Source organism: Typopeltis vanoorti, chromosome 3 (genome assembly GCF_054136105.1).
Source record: "Typopeltis vanoorti isolate ZY-2024b chromosome 3, IOZ_Tvanoo_1.0, whole genome shotgun sequence".
Classification (NCBI taxonomy): Eukaryota; Metazoa; Arthropoda; class Arachnida; order Uropygi; family Thelyphonidae; genus Typopeltis; species Typopeltis vanoorti.
Window position 1 is genome coordinate 139,216,837 of NC_143551.1, and position 24,707 is coordinate 139,241,543.

A 24,707-nucleotide genomic window follows, 5' to 3' on the forward strand; every position below is an offset into this window, starting at 1 on the left:
GTGCTCAAGCCTTCTACGGGGGCTATAGTGGGATCAGAAGCATTTGAGGGCGTTCAGGCGGTCTAGGGGTCGGTAGCTCTTTATAGAAGAAATTAATAATATATATTTAAAAATTAATTATTTTCGTGATTTTGCGATTAGATAATCATTCAAAATTTAAATATTGAATTTTAATTTATCTTATGTCCGTCTTATACGATCAATTTTTTTATCAATTTTATATTTCAATTATTTAGTCGTTTGAAAATTTACCATCTCAGATAGAAATAGATATCAATTTTCTATGTCAGTGAGAAAATTGAATGTGTCATACAGGATATTTTAACTTCTATTTTTTATATACTTAAAAAATTTATTCCTTTTTTTGCTATTGTAAAAATTGATCGTGTCATACAGGCTTTAGTCTATTCACGCACTTAACTAGTAGTATGTCGGTCAACTATTACGTAGGTAATTCACTCAATTCAGCATGTTTTGACAGGAATATGGGTGCTTGCAGTGACTTGTTCAAAGCACGAGTACGATGGCATTGCAAACAAGTCGATGCATGCAAGTCGAATCGGGCCAGATTTCAAATCTATAAATACCAGTGGTTTAGGAATAAGTTTCATTATTTTTTATGTGCTTTGCCAACAATCAGTCGAAAGTGTGATAGATAAGTGGAGTCATACAAAATGTAAATTAAATCTTTTATTTTGTGAATATTTTTGCAAATGTTATTACTTCATTATGTCTGAATATAAGAAGAAATGTCAACAGTACAGTATTGAGTATTTGAAATATGGTTTTATTCAGTCTCAAATATTTGAAATATGGTTTTATTCAAACTGTTATAATGGGGGGCATTACACAATTTATGTCTTGCAAAGTGGGCGGTGGCCTGAAAAGTTTGGCAACCTATGGTATAGACAAAGCTATTTGGTCAGAAAGACCTGGGTTCAATTCCCATCAGTGACGTGAGGAACCTTTATCTGGTTGCTTTCGATTAAAGGTGAGTTAGCCAGTCTCATACGGAGGTAGGGGGTTTTTCGCTCGGAAACTCAGGTTTTTCGTACCCCAGGACAGGCAAATCCCCCCTAGTAAGATGATAAAACTAACAAGAAATTATAGACAGATAACCCTTCTAACCAGTTCTTCATAAGCTGTTTGCAAAAAATATAGATGGAAGAATAAACAATATATTAAATTTTCATCAACCAAAAGAATAGGTAGATTTCAGAACATCCTTCTCAACTTTAGATTGTTATTTACAAGCTTTAAATTAAGTAATGGAAAAAAAACAAAATAATATAATATACCGATTTCTTTGGCTTTTATAGATTACACAGGCCTGCAAAATTCGAGTCATGAAAAGTTTTCTGAAACTATTAACTATTTCTGCTTTATTTTTGATCGCTGATTTCAAATATCTCTTCCATTTTTCTCTATCAGTCAGGATTTTTCACAAAATGGATCTCAATATTATAGTAAAATAGCTTTAAAACGCATTATATTAAGTAAAATAACAGTATTTAAATTTTTCTGTAAACATTTTTGGAATGAAAATATTTTAAAAAAAAAATTTAATTAAAGTAATTAAAGATTAATCTTTAGTACATACTTTATATTTTGTTGTGCTGTCTTCTTCTTTTTCCTTTAAAGCTTCTTTTTGAACTTTTTCTGTGAAATTCTTTTCCCAGGTCATCTCTGTGCAACATCCAGCAATAGTCCGCCATCATGTTGAAATTCCACCTGCCCTGATACTTTCTTTCCATCTCTTTGATGTCTTGGTGGAATTGCTCTTCTTGCTCTTTGCCGGCAGTTCCCAGATTCTCAGGAAAGTAGTCTAAATGAGAGTTGAGAAAGTTCACTTTTAAGCTCATGGAGCATCCCAAATCCTTGAATTTCTGAAGCATGTCTTCCACAATCATTTTATAGTTGTGGTCCTTGTGATTTCCTAAAAATTTGGTCACCACCTCTTTCAAAGCTTTCCACGTTTCCTTTTTAACAGTTGCCATTTTTTCTTCAAACAGTTTATCCTTAATAAGTTTCCTAATGTCCGGACCAATAGAAATACCTTCTTTCAATTTTGTTGCAGATAATCCTGAAAATTTTGCACAGATGCAAAACACTCTCTCCTTCTTTTGACAAAGCCTTGACAAATTGCTTCATCAATCCCAGCTTTATGTGAAGCGGAGGTAAAAGGATTTTTTCCCGAGCAACCAAAGTTTCATGTAACACATTGTTACTTCCAGGTTCTAATGTGACTCTTTCTGGCCATTCCTTCTTGATCCAAATGTAGCTTTCGATCTCGGCTGTCCCACTCGCACAAAAAGCACAGGTTTGGTGTATCATCTTTGTTGCCCCAAAATCATAGATATGACTTTAAGATCACTGCAAACTGTCCATCCATGATCATTGTACTTAAGTTTACTAAGAATGAAGACTAAATTTTTGTATCGTTCTTTCAAATGCACGGAATGTGCTACTCGTACTGAAGCATACTTATTGTAATTATGGAGAAACACAGCTTTAAGGCTTCTTTTTGAGGAATCCGTAAACAACCTCCAATCGATGACTTCATATTTTGTGTTGAATTTGCTTATCAGTCCAGGAGTATGCTACAGTAAACAAAATCACCTTCCTCTGAAAAGTAAGGAAGAAAATCTCTTTCTCTATATCTAAACCATGAGAAAGAAGTGCCTGGGGCTAATAAATTCTTTTCGTTTAGTCTCGAGCCCAGCAGTTCTGCAGATTCCTTAGGAAGACCCAAATCTTTGACCAAGTCATTTAAATCGGTCTGTGAAAAAAAGTTCAGGTGGGCCACTATCTTTGTATTCGTCATCATTGACATCTTCAACTTCTTCATTTGAATCACTGCTGAGTGGTTCTTCTAAAATTTGTGTAGGTGTTGGCACGGGTATTTCAGGACCATGTTCCACTGGGCATATTGCAGATGGTAAATTAGGATAAGAAATGTCATTTTTATTTTTCACATTAAAACCTCGAACATTCAAAGAACAGAAGTAACAGTCATCGGGATGGTTGCGGAGTTCCCACCATACCATGGGAATTCTGAAATGGAAAGATTTTTGTTCTGTCTTCGACCACCTTTTAAGTTCTTCTACACAAATGAAACATACTATATGCAGCGCTCATGGCTTATCTAAGTCACCAAGTTTCATCCCAATATGCGCATAGTACACTTTTTTCACAAAGTCTGTAATGTTTCTTCGTTGTTTTTTTACCACTAACTCTCCGCATATGTAGTAGAAAATGTTAGGTGAATTTTTGCAACCTCTTTAAGCCATTACAAACGCCACTTAAAACACAGTTAAACGAATTTTAACGAATGACATCAGCACTATTACACGACATTATGTAAAAACATTAAAAAACTGCAAACACATTAAATTAAATCTTCACACTAACTTAGAAAATATGCCACCTTTCAGAAATATGATAACCTTAATAGTCAAGGACTAAAGTTCAACTAAAGAATCACACAAGAAAATGTGTCTGTGACAGCAGGAAAGTCATCCATTATTTCGGCGAATCAGATTCAGATCTGCATCCCCCCCCCTCTCCTATCTTAAGAATGAGAAGTTTTGTGGAAATTTCTTTATTTACCATAAAAAGGCACTTCAAAAAAAGCACTTATACAACTAATTAGCTGTAAATAAAGGAGAATGAAAATTAATGCAGTGTTCTGAATTTAAATCCAAATACTACTACTAAAAACAATAAAATTAGAAATTGGGTAAAATTGGTGGGTGATGGAATTTTTTTTCTGTTATTTCTGAATTCAGCACCTAAAATCTATAAGAATCAATTATTACTTCTCGGACAACTTTTCCATCACAGGCCTGTGTTATTAAAAAAGCCTTCAACTTAATAGAACTGTCTAAAATGTTTGAAGCTCTTTAAAACATAGGAACAGATGATATTTATATTAACTCGTATATGTGAGGGAGGTTCATCAGTATACATTTAAATGGAAAAGAAAGAGAAATAGAAATAAAAAGAGGAGTCAGATAGGGAGACTCTTATCTCACCAAAATTATTTGCTACAGTCCTTGAATATACTATGAGAAAATTAAACTGGGAGAAAAGAGGACTGAATATTGTTGGAAAATACTTCTATGATTCACTGATGATATTCTAAAATTGAAATAAATCAAAGATAGATTGAAATAGTGAATTTATATCAATATCTAGGCCAAATCATTACAAACATCCATAAACTTGAAGAAAGTTTTTAGCCATTATAGACAAGTATTTAAAAGCAGTTTACTGAACTGCATAAAAAAAAGATCTACAACCGGTGTGTGTACCCCTAGCAATGACCTATGGTAGTGAAACCTGGAGGCTGGCTAAAAAAACATCTAGAGAAACTGAAAACAACACAAAGAAACATGGAAAGAGCCATTTTGGGAATAACCAGTTAGATAAAAATAATAATACTTGGATAAGGAAGCAAACTAAAGTAATGGACGTTGCCTTAGTAATAAAAGGCAATAAATCGTGCTGGGCAGGACATGTGATAAGAATGTCTGACAACAGATGGACATTGAGAACAACAGAATGGATGCCAAGAGCCAGTTAATGGAAACCAGGTAGATCCATGGTAAGATGGGATGATGAGCTAACAAGATGTTATGGACATTTTTGGTGGAGAGATGCACAAGACCAGCAAAAATGGAAGAAGCATGGACAGGCATTCTTCCAGCAGTGGACTGAAGAAAGCTGTTGATGATGATCCATGTATTCTAATAGTATCCAAATGTTATTCCAATTTTCAGTGGACTCTTCATATCCACGTATTTGTTGACATGTAAAAATATCAAGGCCAGTACAGTAATTAAGTTAAAAAAAATTTGCATTCATGGAATGAACAGTTTTGAGGTACAGATTTTGTCCTCTAGTATAAGGATGATAATTAATACTTAAGGAATTGACAGCGTACACTAGAAATATAAATGAAATCAACTTTAACATATACTTTCTGATATTTCGGCAACGTCATGTTGCCATCTTCATGGAAACTAAAGATAAAGACGTGTGCATGCAAGTACTACATAACAGCAAATGAGAAATGAAGCGAGGAAGCTACCGTTTTCCTAAAGTCCTGATGGTGTCCCCTGGCAGGCTATATTAGGTGTTCTTGGACTTTGGGCTGAAGTTCTTCTGATGTATGTTTCCCAAATTTGGGGCAGTCTCATGCATCCAAATTTGTTGAGGTTTGGCATGTTCTTAAGGGCTGAGGCTGATTCCATGAATAGTCTTTCATATTTGAACTTGCTGCCTCCTTCCTAACACACTTAAACAACCAACACTCTAGAATCAAGTTCACCTTGGAAAAAGAGGAAAACAATAGCCTCCCCTTCCTAGACACACTAGTCACCTGCCAACCTGATGGTACCTTGACACTATTCAATAGGGCTAAACTAATCTGCTCAAATGACCAAACCCTAACCACTGAATTATCACAACATCCTTAACATTTTCTCAGCCAATGGCTACCCCCTCCCCAAAAAAAAAAAAAAAAAAAAAATCCTAAAACCAGATATCCGCAACCCACCTCCCTCCCATTCACAAAAAAGATTACTCTAAATCCATCACTATTCTCTACATCCAAGGCACCTTGGAAAAATTCAACAAAATTCTAAAAAAACATGACTTGACCATTTGTTACAGACCATATAGAAAATTGGCATCCCTTATCTGCTCCACAAAAGACCAACCACTTTCCCTAGACCTACCTGGTGTATACCAGGTCCCTTGCAGCTGTAAATTGTCCTACTTTGGCCAAACAGGCAGGACAGCAAATATCAGAATTTCAGAACACAAGGACTACATCCGATTACAGCCACTCTGGGTTTGCAGATCATGCCCTGGATACTCACCACAGAATAAGGTGGAAGAAAGCCACAGTAATACACTACAGCAAGTTCAGATATGAAAGACTTCATTGAATCAGCCTCAGCCCTTAGGAACATGCCAAACCTCAATAAATTTGGATGCATGAGACTGCCCCAAATTTGGGAAACATACATCAGAAGAACTTCAGTTCAAAGGCCAAGAACACCTAATATAGCCTGCCAGGGGGCACCATCAGGAGTTTAGGAAAATGGTAGCTTCCTCACTTCATTTCTCATTTGCTGTGATGTAGTACTTGTGTGCACTTGTCTTTATCTTAAGTTCCCATGAAGATGGCAACGTGACGTTGCCAAAATATCGGAAAGTATATATTAAAGTTGATTTGATTTATATTTCTAGTGTACGCTGTCAATTCCTTAAGTATTAATTATCATGTTTAATAATTAATACCAGCATATAAGCCTTTCTACTAGAATTAGTAGAAGGAGGTTGTTATAAGGAATTTTTAAATCTTGCTTCTCTGTCGTGCTAAAATTGGTATCTGCTGTTATTTCCATTAGTTCACACTAGCATTCAAATTGCTGTGCTGATATTGATGCCCACAGTACTTATTGTATTTACCCTATCTGCTATTATTATTTTAATTTAAGTTTAGTACAATAGCCCTTTAATTATCAGCCTCATATTTAGTGTTGAATACTATAGCTACTCCTTCTTTTCCTTGATTGTTATTGCCTGAATATAACATTTTGTATTTATTGCTTAGAAAGATCTCACTAATTTTTGTCTTTTATGTTTTAGTCACTCGTATTCTGTTGATCTGGTATCCACTTCTTCTGCTAGTTCCATTTCTTTGCCATTCAGGCTTCTTATGTTGATAGTAGCGATACTGAACTTCTGTTGATGTTGAGTTGAGGTGTATTTCAGGATTTGTTCCAGTAGTTGACTTTTTTTTGCTGTTTGCCCTGGTTTCCTGTCGAAAACAATGGGGCGTTGTTTAACTAGGTGATGCCCCCAGCCGGCATGGAATTCTGTCATGTGGTACCATCATTTTACTTGTGGTTTAAGCCAATAAGAATACAATTTGGTCAGCAAAATCCCAAATTGCCAGCCTATCCTCATTTATTCAGTATCCAGGGTAGATACCTAACAGGGTGCGCCACGAGAAGGTGAGGATTGGACATTAGGTCAGAAGCCCTGGTCAGTTCTTTGCATTCCTTTAAAGGCTACGTGGAGGTCTCCTCTCGGTTATACAGCTTTGACCCTTAATCATCCTGTATAATAATTATAATATATTAAATTATAATAATATTATCTTCAGGACATATGCAATTTACAGACAAAAAAAATACTAGTGGTAGTGGTGGGCAGTAGATGGCATTTGTGTAGATGATGGAGTGTTGTAAAGTAGGTGCCCTCCCTCAATGAGTCTTTCGACTCCTTGGAGGCATCACGAAATAATAATAAAAATAATAAATAATAATATCTCTACTGAATAACTACTGAATGCAGTTAGTATGTGGGTGACTGATGCAGAAGAGATTGTTCAACTAATGAGTATCCATTTTGCTAAAGTTTCAGCCTAGTCGCACATTGAACTGACTGCTTCCTCTTCACTGTATGAAGAAGCTCGTGTATGAGGTGGAAGTACTAGAGCTGTTTTATAAACTGAATAATAATTCTTCAATAAGAACTGATGGATATCAGCACAGATGCTAAAGGAGTGTTCATCAACTGCTATTCCTTTGACCAGGGTATATATTTTAAGTCTCAGAACAGGGAGGATTCCACAAGAGCGAAAAGAATGTATGGTAATCCCATTGCACAAGGGTAGTGCAAAGATTAATGTATCCAACTGTCTATAGATCAGTATCTCAGGAGTGGGAGTGAAGATTTTGGAAAAGATAGTTAAGGCTCGCATTCAGAAATGAGTTGACAGAGAATCTCCAATTTGCAATGAACAACAGCATTGGTTTACTAAGGGAAGGTCATGTTTTAGCAACTTGCTCACATTCTGTAATAATGTTACCACTGAATTAGATAAGGAGAATGGATACACATGATACTTTTGAATTTTGCTAAGGCTTTTGAAGAATACAGCATGGAATTGGATTGGCATGGATAAGAGGATGGCTGAGTGACAAATGTCAAAGTCATATATGGGGGGGGGTGAATCTGCAAGATTCAAGGTAACAATTGGTGTGCCTGAAGGATCAGTCCTTGGACCATTCTTATTCAATCTGTACACTAATGACGTTTGGAAGGATTTGACATATAACATACAGCTTTTTGCTGATGATGCAAAGATAGGTAGGGTAATCAGGAGTGCTGCTGATATACATTACTTGCAGAATGATTTGAATAGGCTTGAATTGTGGGCATGTGAAAATGACTGTCATATTAATATTAATAAATGTAAGGTCATGCACTTTGTTGTGATTAGATATCCAGTGTCGTATTATATTGATAGAATTATGCTAGAAGAAACTGATCAGGCTGAATCTTGGAGTTTTAGTAGACAGAAAGTTAAAGTTCAAGGATCATATAGGCAAGATTGTAAATACAACTTAGAATAATTGCAGTACTGGAATGAACCTTGACATGTAAAGATAAAGAAGTCATTTTTGCCTCTTTATAAGACCACACTTGGACTATTGCGTGCAGGTCTGGTCTACTAGTTTTTGTGGCGATTCTGATTCAGTGGAGAGAGAGAGAGAGAGAGAGAGAGAAAGAAAGAAAGGACTCCCTGGAGAACTATCTTAGTAATAATTTTATCATGAGCCTGAACAATCCGAACTTGCTTATCTGCATTGGAACAAGACAATAGTTATTCATAAAAGTCATTTTCTCATAGAATATCTTTTATAAAGAAATGTGTGAAACTTTACTCCACTGTCATAATTTAAACAGATTTAATGTCTCTATGTCTATTACTTTAAGGGGATAGTGCTCTTTAAATCTGTTATTCTTCCTGATTTTTCTGAGTGTAGACACACACACACACATGCACGCACCATCATCAAATTCCTGCCATGTACAGGATATGATAGTACTACATGAAAAATTTACATAATTACTAACTTCCTATCTACAATTTTCCTCCAAATCAATCTGTTACCTGTCAAGGCTCCAGCATTGTCAGATCTTATATTTTTTATCTTCTAAGGCACTTTTTACCCTATCAATCCACTTATATCTTGGTCTTCCTCTGGGTCTTTTTCCTGCCAACCTGGCAGAGAACACTTGTTTTGCTAATCTTTCCTCTCCCATTCTGTTTAAGTGACCATACCACCTGAGATTAGCTCTGCTAACAATATCAAGTTCTTTCCTAATATCCTTGTTTTTAATATGATATTGCCATTGATGCCATCTGTTCACGATCCTAATCTTTCTCAGGACTCCCATATCTGCAGTCTATAGTCTTTGGTCAAGTGTTTTACTTCTGACCCAGCTCTCAGATCCATAAGTTAAAATTGGTTTAAACACTGTCTTGTATACAGCTAATTTAGTGTTCAGACTAATTTCTCTCTTATTCCATATAAATTTATTCTGTTGACTTCCCACCATACCAGCTTTTTCCATATTTAATTTACCATCTTCACTAAAAATTGTGCCCAAGTAGTTGAAATGTTTTGCTTGTTCTATAGGTTCTTCATTCACAATGCAGTTATATTTTCGATGCTTCTGCCTATTTTCATTGTCTTTGTCTTGTTATTGCTGACCTTCATGCCATATCTATTACAACAGTTATTCAATTTAGTCAGGGAATCTTACAGACTTGTAATGGATTTATTTAGAAGTATAACATTGTTACACCTGATATCTTAGGAATATAGTATTCTCAGCTATCATGGTGTAACATGAAGAATAAATATCATAAATTAAAACCCCTGCATGAAAAAATGAATTATTTAATGGAAAATTTCTTGCATCCAGTAAAATGTATAAAACGTAGGGGTTGTTGTTAAAGTAGCTGATAAAAGAAGGAATGTATTAGTATTGTAATATGACTTAAAATAAGGAATTCTAACTAAATAAGTAGCTAACAAAGGAAAGTATAGATTAATATTGTAATACGATTAAAAATGAGAGAGTTAAGTAAATAAGTAGAAATGGGTGAGTCATAAAATACGTTATGTGAGAGATTAAGTTATTAAGTAGAATTCATAGAAAAAGTTTGAAAGGGGATTAAGTCAGGCTAGCACAAGAAAAGCAAAGCTATCGCTTAGGGCCGATCCCCGGATCGAAACATTGAGAACGGGCTTGGCGAGAAAACGCCACCCTAATTGGTCGATGATTAAAAAAACAAGTAGAAGGAGGAGAAAGGAAGTAAGAAAAGGTGCCGTTAGGGAAGCAGCCATAAAAGGGTTGGTAACCCCCCACGAAAGAAAAAGAGGCTTTTTTGGATAGTCGCTTTTGGCCTTGGAGTTTGGTTTTGGTTCCAGTGGAGTTCATGGGGTTTTCCTGAGTGGCGACAGGGGTGATATCTCCTCGTCACAACACGGAAACAAAAGTGAGTGGGATTTCGATTCCCGTTTTCCCGAGTAGGAAGCAAAGGAAAAATTGTCCTAGAGAAGGAGGGATCTTCTTCGTTTCGACGCTAGTGACAACTACGCAAAGCAGAAAGCTGTAAAGAGATCGATGTCCTCGTTGCTAATAGTAGAGCAAATATATGTGTGTTAAAGTATTCCAGAGTTACGAGAAGTTATACCAGAGGTTCGTTTGGAAAAGGATAAAGGCCCATACGAAAAGCTCAAGAAAGGTAATGTAAATCATAACCTATGTTAGCTAGAAATTTGTCTGTGAAAAGTATCATGATTCCAATACAGAACTGTTGAAGTTATACTAGGACTTTAGTATATGATAGAATGTGTTATGTGTAGATTGACTAGTGTTAAAGATTTGTGAATGATTAAGAGTCCTAAGGTATTTTTGCATGTCTATTATATTGCACAAGATATTTAAATGACATAATTGTGTGTTAGTGCAAATAACGGTATAACGGAATAGTGTGAATCAAGTAATTACGTATCCTAAGAATTGAATGCCTAATGTAATGTATAAAATAATTGAAATGTCACAAGTATGTGTTAGCAGTGAATGATTTGTTAATCTACTTCAGTATGAATAATCAGATAGTGTGAATTGATCTACTTTGTTCACATCAGGTGAATTTATGAATTAATGTGTATGGCAGCATAATCACAAATAGCCATATTGCTTGTAATAATTTAATGTTAGTCTATAAGTATTTTAGTTTAGTATTTGAATTGTACCATGTTTAGAAACTTAATAAACCTTTTGTTCGGTGATAAAAGAGTTGTCTGATGTTGCTAATCCAATGCACCGCTTAAAATCATCGTACCTAATCACGTGGGGAAATTTAATGTTGAGGATAGAGATTAAGAGTCACGACTGCAATAATATTTAAATACTAAGAGATATATTCGAGATTGACTTTCTCCCTATTTATGACAACATAAATGGTGCTGTTGATAACCACTTGAAAATATTGTACTTAGTCACGCGGAAAATTTAAGTTGAGAATTGAGTTAAGTGTCACGACTGCAATAGTTACACTTTCAGATATATTTGAGTTCTTTCTCCTTGTTTATGTATGTAATATCCTAAACTAAATATCCCAAAAGGCACAGTATAAATACAAATATTAGGGGTACTACAGGGAGCAATAACTTCGATATTGGTTTAAGTTTTGGTAAAATCTCGGGCATAGAAGTCAGAAGAATATAGATAAAAGGAATTTGTAAGATTAGAGAAGAAATCGTAAATAGGGACACAACAACATCATCCTTATAAAGCAAAGAGCTGACGTTAACATCTCCAATTTTGATATCTGGTTTAATACTACTTTCCTTTATAATGTAATCCATATAGATAATGAATAAAGGGGATAATGAACATCCTTGTATGACAATACAGAAGGGGATAATCGACATCCTTGTATGACACCAGAATTAATATTAAACCACCTTCCTGCACTTCCCTCAATTCTAACTGCTGACTTACAACTCAAATAAAGACTAAGTATTACTTGATATAATGACCCATCGACACCATACAACTGTAACATTTTGAATAGCTTCTCTCTTGGCACCTTGTCATATTACTTTTCCAGATCTACAAAAACTTAAGTACAGATCTTTATTATATTCCCATGATTTCTCAACTATTTGTCATCATCATCATCATCATCATCATCAAATTCGTGCCATGTACCCTCAAGGGGTGTACAGGATATGACAGTACTACATGAAAAATTTACATCATTACTAACTTCCTATCTACAATTTTCCTCCAAATCAGTCTGTTGTTTGTCAAGACTCCAACATTATCAGATCTTATATTTCTATCGTCTAAGGCACTTTGTACCGTATCAATCCACCTATGTCTTGGTCTTCCTCTGGGTCGTTTTCCTGCCAACCTGGCAGAGAACACTTGTTTTGCTAATCTTTCCTCTCCCATTCTATTTAAGTGACCATACCACCTGAGATTAGCTCTGCTAACGCATTCCTGGATGCTGACAATGTCAAGTTCTTTCCTAATATCCTCATTTTTAATATGATATTGCCATTGATGCCATCTCTTCAAGCCTCTAATCTTTCGCAAGACTCTCATATCTGCAGTCTCTAGTCTTTAGTCAAGTGTTTTACTTCTGACCCAGCTCTCAGATCCATAAGTTAAAACTGGTTTGAACACTGTCTTGTATACAGCTAATTTAGTGTTCCGACTAATTTCTCTCTTATTCCATATGAATTTATTCAATTGACTTCCCACCATACCAGCTTTGCTGATTCTGTTGTCTATTTCTATATTTAATTTACCATCTTCAGTAAAAATCGTGCCTAAGTAGCTGAAATGTTTTACTTGTTCCACAGGTTCTCCATTCACAACACAGTTGATTCTGCCTATTTTCATTGTCTTTGTCTTTTTATTGCTGACCTTCATACCATATCTATTACATCAGTTATTCAATTTAGTCAGAGAATCTTGCAGACTTGTAGCGGATTTATTTAGAAGTATAACATCATCCACATAAAGCAAAGAGCTGACATTAACATCTCCAATTCTGATATCAGGTTTAATACCATTTTCCTTCATAATGTGATCCATATAAATAATGAATAACAGAGGAGATAATGTACATCCTTGTCTCACACCAGATTTAACATTAAACCATCTTCCTGTAATTCTTTCAATTCTAACTGCTGACTCACAACTCAAATAAAGACTAAGTATTGCTTGATATAATGCCCCATTGACACCATATAACTGCAGCATATTGAATGGCTTCTCTCTTGGCACCTGGTCATATGCATTTTCCAAATTGACAAAACTTAAATATAGATCTTTGTTATATTCCCATGATTTCTCCACTATTTGTGGTAAAGTGAAGATCTGATCCTGATAGCCTCTATTTGACCTGAATCCAGCTTGTTCTTCACCCAGCTTTTTTTTCCACAATTCTTCTCAACCGTTTCTCAAGTATACTTGCATAGATCTTGCCAGGAACACTCAGTAGGGAAATACCTCTGTAATTCTCACATTCAGTTTTATTTCCCTTTTTATATGTGGGTACTATGAGAGCTCTACTCCAATCATCGGGAATTCGTCCATCTGTCCAGGCTTTCTGAACTATGCAGTGCAGCCATTGTAAGACTTTTATACCACCATACTTCAGCATTTCTGGTCGAATATCATCTACTCCTGCTGCCTTTCCACATTTCGAGCCTTTGATGGCTTTTTCTACTTCAAGTATGGATATGTATTCCTGACTTCATGCCTGGTTAGTGTTTTTTATTACTGTGCTGTCATCACTGCTTGTTCATTTAGCAGTTTTTCAAAGTAATTACTCCATACTTCAAGGATTTCTTTTTCTCCTGTTTTCATGTCACCTTTATCATCTCTAACTCCTTTTACAGCACTCTTTCCTCCATTCCTAAGCTTCTTCAACAACCTCCAGAATATTTTGCCACCTTCTTGATATTTATTTTCTATATTCTTGCCAAAGTCCTCCAATGACTTTTGTTTACCTAGTTTTACACACTATTTAGCTTTCTTACATTTGTCTCTGTATTCTATAAGAGTAAAAGCTGACTTATTTGCCAGGAACTTTTGATATGCTTTCTTCTTTTCCTTCACTGCCTCTTTAACTTCCTGTGTCCACCAGGGAGTTCTGATTTTTTTATCCTTGCACACAACCTCACCACATGCCTCTCTGGCAGAATCAATCAATGTTTTCTTCAGAGTTTGCCACTGAATCTCCAAGGTTTGATTCCTGTTCTCAAAGTCTTTCATTTTCTTTTCAATAATCTTTCTGTATTTTAGTCTACAGTTCACATCTGAGAGCTGCTCAACTTTTATTCGCTTTAAAACTTTCTTACATGTTATTCTTTTCAATATGAAATTCAATTTTATCCTGCTCAAGACTAAATAGTGATCACTTCCAATTTCAAATCCTCTGTACACTCTGGTGTCCTGCACCAGGGAGAAAACATCACTATCAACAATAACATAGTCAATGAGACTTTTCTTATTCCTAGCCTCTTCTCTCCATCTGAATTTGTGCACATTTTTATGTTGGAACATGGTGTTAGTAATAACCAGTCCATGTTCTGAGCAGAAATCCAACAGATATTTGCCATTATTATTAGCTTTGCTCTTTTCTCCAAATTTTCCCAAAATATTTTTGTATGTCTCACAATCATTTCCTACTCTGCTATTTAGATCCCCAACAAGGACCAACTTTTCATTTTTCATTGTGTCAGTTGCTTTTTCGAAAGCCTCAAAAAATTTCTCCACTTCTACCTTAGTAGAACCTTCTGTGTGACCATAGGCACAAATAAGTCTCATTGTCCAGTTCCCCATTCTCATATTTGCCCACATTACTCTACTTGAGACTGACTGCCATTCAAGAAGATTAGCCTCGTATTTTGTGTTGAATACTATGGCTACTTCTTCTTTTCCTTGATTGTCATTGCCTGAATATAACATTTTGTATTTATTGCTCAGAAAGATCTCACCAGTTTTGGTCTTTTTTGTTTCAGTCACCTCTATTATGTCGATCTGGTACTTATCTAATTCCTCAGCTAGTTCCATTTCTTTGCCATTCAGGCTTCTTACGTTGATAGTACCGATCTTTAACTCTAGTGATGTTGAGTTGGGGTTTGTTTTCAGATTTGTTCCAGTAGCTGACTTTTTGCTGTTTCCCTGGTTCCCTGGCGAAAACAACGGGGGCCTTGTTTAACCGGGCGACGCCTCAGCCGGCATGAAATTTTGTCATGTTGTACCATCATTTTTTTATTTTGGTTTAACCAATAAGAATACAATTTGGTCAGCTAAATCCCAAATTGCCAGCCCATCCTTGTTCGTTCAGTATCAAAGTAGATACCCAACAGGGTGCACCATGAGAAGGTGAGGATTGGACATTAGGTCAGAAGCCCATGTCGGTTCTCTGCATTCCTTTAAAGGCTATGTGGATGTCTCCTCTCAGTTATACAGCTTTGACTCTTAAGCACCCCAAACTATTTGTCGTAAAGTGAAAATCTAGTCCTGACAGCCTCTATTTGGCCTGAATCGAGCCTGTTCTTCACCAATCTTTTCTTCCACAATCCTTCTCAACCATTTCTCAAGTATACTGGCATAAATCTTACCAAGAACACTCAGTAGAGAAATATCTCTGTAATTTTCACATTCAGTTTTATTTCCCTTTTTATATATGGGTACTATGAGAGCTTTACGCCAATCATCTGGAATTCGTCCTTCTGTCCCGGCCCTCTGAACTATGCAATGCAGCCACTGTAAGTGTTTTATATCTCCATACTTGAGCATTTCGGGTCGAATATTATCTATTCCAGCTGCCTTTCCACATTTTAGACTTTTGATGGCTTTTTCTACTTCAAGTATGGATATATATTCCTGATTGCATACCTGGTCAGTGTTTTTTATCACTGTGCTGTCATCACTGCTAGTTTCATTTAGCAATTTTTCTAAGTAATTAATTACTCCATACTTCAAGGATATCTTTTTCTCCATTTTCATATCACCTTTATCATCTCTAATTCCTTTTACAGCACTCTTTCCTCAAAACCTCCAGAATATCTTGCCACCTTCTTGATATTTATTTTCTGTGTTCTTACCAAAGTCTTCCCATGACTGTTGTTTAGCTAGTTTTACACAGTGTTTAGCTTTATTACATTTGTATCTGTACGCTTTAAGAGCATAAGGTGACTTATTTGCCAGGAACTTTTGATATGCTTTCTTCTTTTCTTTCACTGCCTCGTTAATTTCCTGTGTTCACCATGGAGTTCTGATTTTTCTATCCTTGCAGATAACCTCATCACATCCCTCTCTGGCTGAATCAATCAATGTTTTCTTCAGAGCTTGCCACTGAATCTCCAAACTTTGATTCCTGTTCTCAGACTCTTTCATTTTTTCTTGAATAAATGAAAGAGTTTGAGAAATTGACTAAAATGTTTATATATTTTAGTCTACAGTTCACATCTGAGAGCTGCTCAACTTTTATTCACTTGAAAACTTTCTTACATGTTATTCATTTCAATATGAAATTCAATTTTTAGTGATCACTTCCAATTTCAAAACCTCTGTACAATCTGGTGTCGTACACCAGAGAGAGAGAAAACATCACTATCAACAATAACATAGTAAGACTTTTCTTATTCCTTGCATCTTCTCTCCATGTGAATTTGTGCACATTTTTATGTTGGAACATGGTGTTAGTAATAACCAAACCATGTCCTGAGCAGAAATCCAACAAGTATTTGCCATGATTATTAGCTTTGCCCTTTTCTCCAAATTTTCATAAAATATTTTTGTATGTCTAACAATCATTTCTTATGCTGAAAGTTATTTCATCCATCCCATATCTTTTGGTAATACTCAAATCTTGAAATTTCTATTCTTGGACTTGGCTTACACCTCTGGGATTTTGTGACATAATCATCATATCAAGTTTCCTCAGCTTCAGAAATGCTTGGTGTTTTTTTCTGTTCAAGTCATTATTTTTCCATCTGGTTATTACTAACATTATATAGGCCCAGATTGCCCAATCTTAGAATACCGTTTCCATGTTTGCTGTGGTGGATTGCTAAGAACTCCTTGAAAATTCTTCCTGCTGTTCAAAAGAAGTTAGTTTAGCTAATTGATGATTGATCTCACACTGATACACACTTGTTAAGATACTTAACATCCTTTTCCAGTTCAACAGTAAACCAAACTTGCTTTTCTTGTGTTCCAACTGCTTCTATTCTTATTCCTTATGAAATGCTCCCCAACAACTAATAGTGGGATCTATTTCAGAAAGTTCCACTTTTGAATTTTTGTTAGGTTCTGTTTTAATAACTAAATTGTCACATGATTTCTAATATGCTATATACTGACATATTACTGGCCATGATGGAACCAGGGCCAGGTTCACTGAGGTGGATGTTATCTTTTATATTTATAAAGTAATTTATTATCTGATAGCCATATTCAACCAAGGAAGCGGGTTCTCTTAATCATGCTTTCTTTCAAAATTACCTCTATGTCTAAACAGTTTAAAAACATTTTTTGAACAGCCAACCAACTGTTCATTATTTTGAAATTGCACCTTACAACCCATGAATGGATCAACAATCAATTTAGCAGGTTGTGACCTTTTTATATTATTATTATTTTTTTAATGAAATATAATAGAAAATATCAGACTGTATCTCACAATTTTGTAGCGTTAACATGTTCATGCTGGGTGGTGTCACATCCATGCATTTTGCTTGAAACTGAAACTCTCTTGACCATATATTATGTTCCTTCCATGTCAAGCAGGCTCATTTTTATGAGGTTTTTACTATAAATATACAGCATGCTAGTTTGAATGTTTTCTATAAAATTTTTTATGTAAAATTAGTATTGGTGAGTTGACTTAATGATACAGAAAATCTCAAATGCAATTCTGATTTCAAGTTTTATATATATATATATATATATATATATATATATATATATATATATATAAAATTTGTGTAAGTGCATGTTGATTGGATTTTAACGGTATAGATACGAACACAGATTGATAACAAAATAACTATTTATTGACTTAATTGCTAATATTTTGCTGGTATTCTATCCAGCATCTTCAGAGCACACAGACAGAGTTTGTTAGAGTAGCGAGACAACCACAATCCAGTATAACAATGGGACTAGTATGAGCAATTGTAGCATGCAACACAAAGACTAAAGTCCTAATTAGGTGCCATCTAAGTTGGGGGGGGGGAGAAGAGAGAGAGAGCGGGTATTAATTTGGTCTTAGGATGACTGTCTTCCAAATCTTTGGTAGATTTATACAGCCATACTTGTTGAGGTTTGGAGTATATTTCAGGGCTTCTGTTGAATCCAGAAACAACCTCTCTGACTTGTAAAAGCTTCTGTGCAGCACTTTTGTTTTTTTTTTCCAATCAATCCTGTATGCAGGGTATCCAAAGCATGGTCTGCTAGACCTGACTTGCCACATTGAAAGTGCCGGATATATTTTTTGTGTTCACTGTGGCGGATGTTCATAGTAGGCTCGATGACATGAACAGGGCACTTCATAGACTCCTGTGATAAAGGAGAGAATTTGTCCTTAGGTGAATGGATGAGAGTTGCCAATTTCACATAAGGTTTAAATATGGTGTGAGTTGGTGTTTTTGTTAAGCACTCTAGATATCTTTTCAGATGTGCCTTTATATGGATGGTGACAGTTTTGTTGTAGTCTGTGGTAGACAGTGAGGGGGGGGGATTTCTGGGGAGCATTTAGTATTTTATCTATCTTATGGGGATTATTGCCATTGGTCAGGAAGGTGTGACATAAGTGAGAAAGTTCAGCAGTGAGAGCAATGTCATTGGTACAAATTGATCTAGCTCTGTTAGTGTTTTTAGAATACCATATTGTTGAGATGGGTCATAGTGTGATTGTTTGTGTTCCATTGTAAAGTGGATTTTTGGGTGCTGGTTATTTAAATGCACTAAAAATGTATTTAATGTGTCTGGGCCATGTGGCCAAATAGCAAACACAACATAGTGTAGTCAGAGACTAGGTTTCAGAGTGGTTGTATTGATAGCTAGCTTTTCCAGATCTTCTATGTAGAAGTTGGCTAAGGGGGGAGAAAAGGGGGGGGAATCCCGTAGCTGTCCCATCTAATTGTTTGTATATTTTCCCTTTCCATGTAAAATATCCTGCCTGTACTGTGAATTTAAATAGCTGAAATGTATCAGGGGAGGAAATTGTGAATTTAGCAAATTAAGGGATTATATTATAACTTATAAGATATATAACTTTGGAATCGACAGAAGTCTTGAAACATACTCCAAACCTCAACAAGTATGGCTGTATAAATCTGCAAAAAGATTTGAGAGACAGTCATCCTAAGACCAAATTAATACCTGCTTTCTCTCTTTTTTTTTTTCCCCCCAACTTAGATGGCACCTAATTAGGACTTTAGTCTTTGTGTTGCATGCTACAATTGCTCATACTAGTCCCATTGTTATACCGGATTGTGGTTGTCTCGCTACTGTAACAAACTTTGTTTGTGTGCTCTGAAGATGCTGGATAGAATACCACTGAAATATTTGCAATTAAGTCAATAAATAGTTATTTTGTTATCAATATGTGTTCGCATCTATACCGTTAAAATCCAATCAACATGTACGATGAACATATAAGCCTTTCCACACGGTTGTGTAAGTGCAGCTAGGATTTGTAGATGTAATAGTGATATGTCGGTGACCACCCTTATGAATCTGCTGAATGGATGGATGAATTACACTTTTGGTTTGGGTATTTTGAGTGTGTGTGTGTGTGTGTGTGTGTAGGGAAGAGAAAAGCAAAAGTTGCCCAACTGGCTAAGCAGACTAAGAAGAAGCGAGAAGGTAACTTATGTCTGTTCACAAATGCCAGGAAAACTGCATTAGAAACAAAGTGGTTGAGTTTGTTGCTTTAGTGAACATATTGTTACCTAAAATTGTTGACATTAGTGAAACCTAACTCTCATAGATGGATGTCATAACTGGAATTGAGTGCAATTCCAGTTATGACATCCATAAGAAGTATTTTTAGAAATAGGAGAGAAGATGATGAGTACTATTAATGATATCAGATGGCTTGAGTCCAATTAGGATGGAAAATGAAAGCAGTAATGGCAATGTCCTGTGTAGCACTGAGTTTGAGGCTGTATTGTGTGAAGTGGAGGCCAACAGGATGAAATACATGGGGGGGGGAGATGTTGCTGATGATCTGGAAGTTCAGTTGCTGGGGATGAAGAAATGCACCAACAAATTACCATGATGAGTACTAAACAAGTAATTGATTGGGTAGCAGAGAAAACATATGATAAGGAAGGAAGGAGAATTTGAACTGTTGCATGACGTGAAAAAGCAACTCAAGGATAAAGAGTGTTAAATTTGATCTTAGCATCAGGAGGTGTTTCAGTTGTGCCTGTTTTGCCACCAGTTGGTGACAGTGATCATGCTGTACTGTCATGGGAAGTAGTAGTAGCTAACTGTATGTCCCAAGCAGGATAGGTTATATGCTGAACTACAAATCTGGAAATTATGACAAACTAGAATTGGTTCCATGGCATCAGTTGTTTAATAGGAAGGATATCAGCAGTGCATGGAAAGCTTTGAAAACATGCTTAAATGATGCAGTATCTGAATGGGTGCCTAGAGTTTGAAGAGCAAATAGAGTAGGAGCTCAAGTTACTTGAACGCAGATATTTGGATGATCCTCGAAAAGATTACGGACAACATGGCGAACCATATCCTTCAAACGAAGAAAGAAGATCTCATTTCCAAATTTCATAGATTAAAAGATCGACAAAACCAACGGACATATTCAAATTTCTCCACAGTGAACAGTAACAGCCAACCAGAAGCAAGAAACAACAGGAGCCACCAATCGCCTGCAGGTAACAGTAATGTAGTTAACCTATCCAACTACACCTTAAACAAAGATGAACTCTTTTTAACAAAGGTCTAAATTTTCCCAGTACCCAGATCGATAAACAAACTGGATTTTATTTGTGATATTGAAAGAGGCTTAAGATTCATCTCAAATAACATAGCAGACAAAATACGTTTAGAAACTACCAACATTTTAAATATAAATCATAACAAAACATTAACAAGCAACTTAACGAAACATGAATTAACAGCAGTGAAATCATTAAAATCAAATCTGAACATCATAATAACTTTAGCTGATAAAGGAAGTGCCACCGTTTTTCTAAACCGAACCACTTATTTAGAAAAAATTAATCTGCTAATCTCAGACAGTGTTATGTACCAACCTGTTAACTACGACCCAACCAACAGAATAAAAAAGAAAACAGAGAAACTACTTAACTCAATTACTACATCGCCCGAAGATACGGTCAAAAAACTTCTTCTGTACTATGCTCGTCCCCCGAGAATTTACGGGCTACCGAAAATACACAAACAAAACACACCACTCCGGTGGATAGTCAAAGGGGTAGATAGCCTGAATTATCACCTAGCCAAGAATTTAGTGGCAACACTCAAGGAGTTGGTAGGTCATTCCCCCTCCTATATCAGAAACACACAACGCTTCATAAACATAATAAAAGACATTATATTAAAAAAAAGATGATTTATTAGTCAGTTTTGATGTCTCTGTCCTCTTTACGAATGTCCCAATCACTGACACAATCCTTCTTTTACAGAACAAATTCCCTCCAGATATTATGCCGCTCTTTGCGCATGTATTACGTTGTGGTTATTTTGTATAGCAAAATGCTTTCTACCTACAAAGAGAAAGCACAGCCATCGGCTTGCCGTTATCCCCCCCCATTGCTAACTTTTATATGGAACATTTTGAGCAACATGCTTTAGATTCTTCTCCTTTAAAACTCAAAGTCTGGCTTAGATATGTTGACGATGTTTTTGCGATGTGGTCCTATGGCTGCCAGACACTAGACACTTTCCTTAGTCACCTAAACAAACAACACAAACACATACAGTTCACAGTTGAGATTGAAAAACAGAACACACTTCCGTTTCTGGATACACTTGTCACGTGTCTTCCTTCTGGCAATCTTTCCTTCGCTGTTTACTGGAAACCGACACATACTGGCCACTATATACACATAAACTCCTACCTCCACCTAACACAAAAACTAGGTGTCATTAATACTCTAAAAAAACAGGGCTTTGAAGATCTACTCTAATGAACATGCACTAAAAGACGAATTTAAAGTTATCAGCAATACTTTTCTAAAAAATGGTTATAGCCAAAACACTATTAACAAAATTCTCTACAAGACCTCAATAAAAAACAAAGATAAACCAGACTACAATAAAACTATAACCATTCCTTACATTAAAGGGACATCAGATAAAATAAACAGAATACTACAAAAATACAACCTCAAAGCCACCTTTAAACCTCCTGCAAAATTAAAAACCTACTCAACTCATTTAAAGGCCCATTCCCTCTGCTGGCCCAACCTGGAGTATACCGTATTTATTGCACCTGTAACATACCATATATAGCAGAAACAGGATGCACAATTTCTCTCGGACAAAAAGAACAGAAACGACACATTAAATACAGGGTGTTCGGGATAAATTTGACATATTTATAATTAATTATATTTTTCCGTAAGTTACATGTATTAACACACACTTCTCTTCATTTAAAAGTTTGGACCCTTCTTCATTCATATACAAGATGTCAGAAAGGATGGATAGCTGGAACCCACCTGAATCATGGAAGAGAATAACTTGTATCATGATGATTCGTGCCTGCCATCAAAATAAGGATATTACGACTGCTGCCCAATGCTCCCTGAATACAGTAAAAACAATCAGGCATGAACTAGAGACTTGCAATGGTGACTACGAGGATGTAGCAAGAAGAAAGATCCCTAGCAGACGATCTGATTGCGTTCGTACAGCAGAATTCCTCGCAAATCTGCAGGAACAGGTGTTGAAGAACCCTGGCATTGGAATTCGGGCTTTGTTCGTGGAGTTGCTAACTGTAGTCAAGCCCTGGATAACAAGGGTAGCCAATGGTAGGCCGTATGTATGGCAGCAGGATTCGGCCCCTTGCCACACCTCTGGGAAAAGTCAAAAATGGTTGTCTGAAAATTTCTACGACTTCACCAGTCCAAATGTTTGGCCTCCAAACTCCCCAGACCTTAACCCCATGGATTATTTTGTATGGGGCGCAGTTGAAAAAGACACCAATCGCACTTCCAGTAATACAAAAGCCCAGTTAATGGATAAAATTAAAACAGTTTTTGCGGCCCTTCCCAGGGAGACTGTAGCATCAGCTTGTTCGAGGTTCCGAAGCAGAATTGAAGCTGTGATCGATGCTAATGGTGGTTATTTTGAGTAAATCTTGTTGATAGTATTGTAATTAACTCTGCCTGTAATGTTTTTTTGTCAATTCATTAAATTTAATAGATACAAAGAAGATTTTCTTTTTCCTTACGAAACTGTCAAATTTATCCCGAACACCCTGTATAATAACTATGAAGTTGGCCCTTCTGATCATGCCCTTGAATACCTTACATAGAATTGACTGGAAAAGCACCAGTTGTTTTGCATTTAAGAAAGCCTGTGAGATTATTATCAACCACCCCAATCTGAACAATAATGATGGTCTAAAAATCCCAAACATATGGAAGGCACTTATTCGACCCATGGAATCTTCCTCTCTAAGAGTAACTATAAACAGGACTGTAGATAATCCAGGATCCTAAATCAAAAATAACAATTGTAATGCTAAAAATAGGACATCAATGTTACTGAAAGAAAACTATCAATAAGAAAGAATGTTTGCTCATGTTATCATAAGGAGAATTTAGCTTGATGTAGTTTCAAAATAATTAATTAATTTGTAATTTTTTTTTTTTTTCCACTAGAGGTCATGCCATTAGAATAACCTATGATCGAATCATTGTTTCTCTAGCTTACTATATGTAATGTAACTCAGCTTGTCCTGTATATTTGTATATGCTCCAGATGATGATCTTAATATGAAGATTGAAACGTGGGGAAATTAAAAGAGTTATTTATAACATGGTTGTAAAGTCCATAATTTCTAAAATGAGAGTGGGAGTGAAATGGGAATGTGCAATCTCATTAAACAGCAGATCAATATGAAGATGATGTGAATGAAATAAGAATAAGAGTGAGATTAGTTGAGAAATATATAAAGCTCAGGCCAGGAAAATTAAGTTGGAGTGTGAAAAGAAATTGGTTACACAGGCTAAAAGCAGCCCAAAAGAATTTTATCATTATGTTACAAGTAAGAATTAATGTGGAAGAATAACTTTACAGAATACAGATAGTACCCTAGTATCAGAAGCAGAAGAGGTACTTTAAATAATGAGTGCTCAGTTCACCAAGATCTGTCAACGTGGTGTATGTAATATCATGTACAGTTCTACCACAACATTGTATGAAGAGGTAGAGGTACATGAGAATGAAGCTTTAGAGTTGTATAACCTGGATAAGAATTTGGTAACTGGGACAGATAGGATATCAGCACATGTGCTAAAGGAATATTCAATCAAACTGACTAGACCTTTGACATGTTTGTATAATTTGAGTCTTAGCTTAGGAAAGATCCCACAGGAATGGAAAGAATGTGTGATAATCCCATTGCACAAGTGTGGTGCAATGACTGACGTCTGACCATAGACTTATCAGTATCTCTGGAGTAATTGCAAAGATTTTAGAGAAGTTGGCAAGAACTTGCATACAGAAATGGGTGACCAAACAAGATATACTTTGCAAGAAACAGCATGGGTTTGTATAAGGGAGGT

General features: G+C 35.9%; 1 protein-coding gene across 1 annotated transcript in view; it reads left to right on the top strand.

Annotated features, from left to right (window-relative positions):
• The window catches only part of LOC150108603 (HCLS1-associated protein X-1-like), a 116,547-nt gene that overhangs the window by 34,943 nt on the left and 56,897 nt on the right, over positions 1 to 24,707 (top strand). The gene's annotated exons all lie outside the window — the stretch shown is intronic.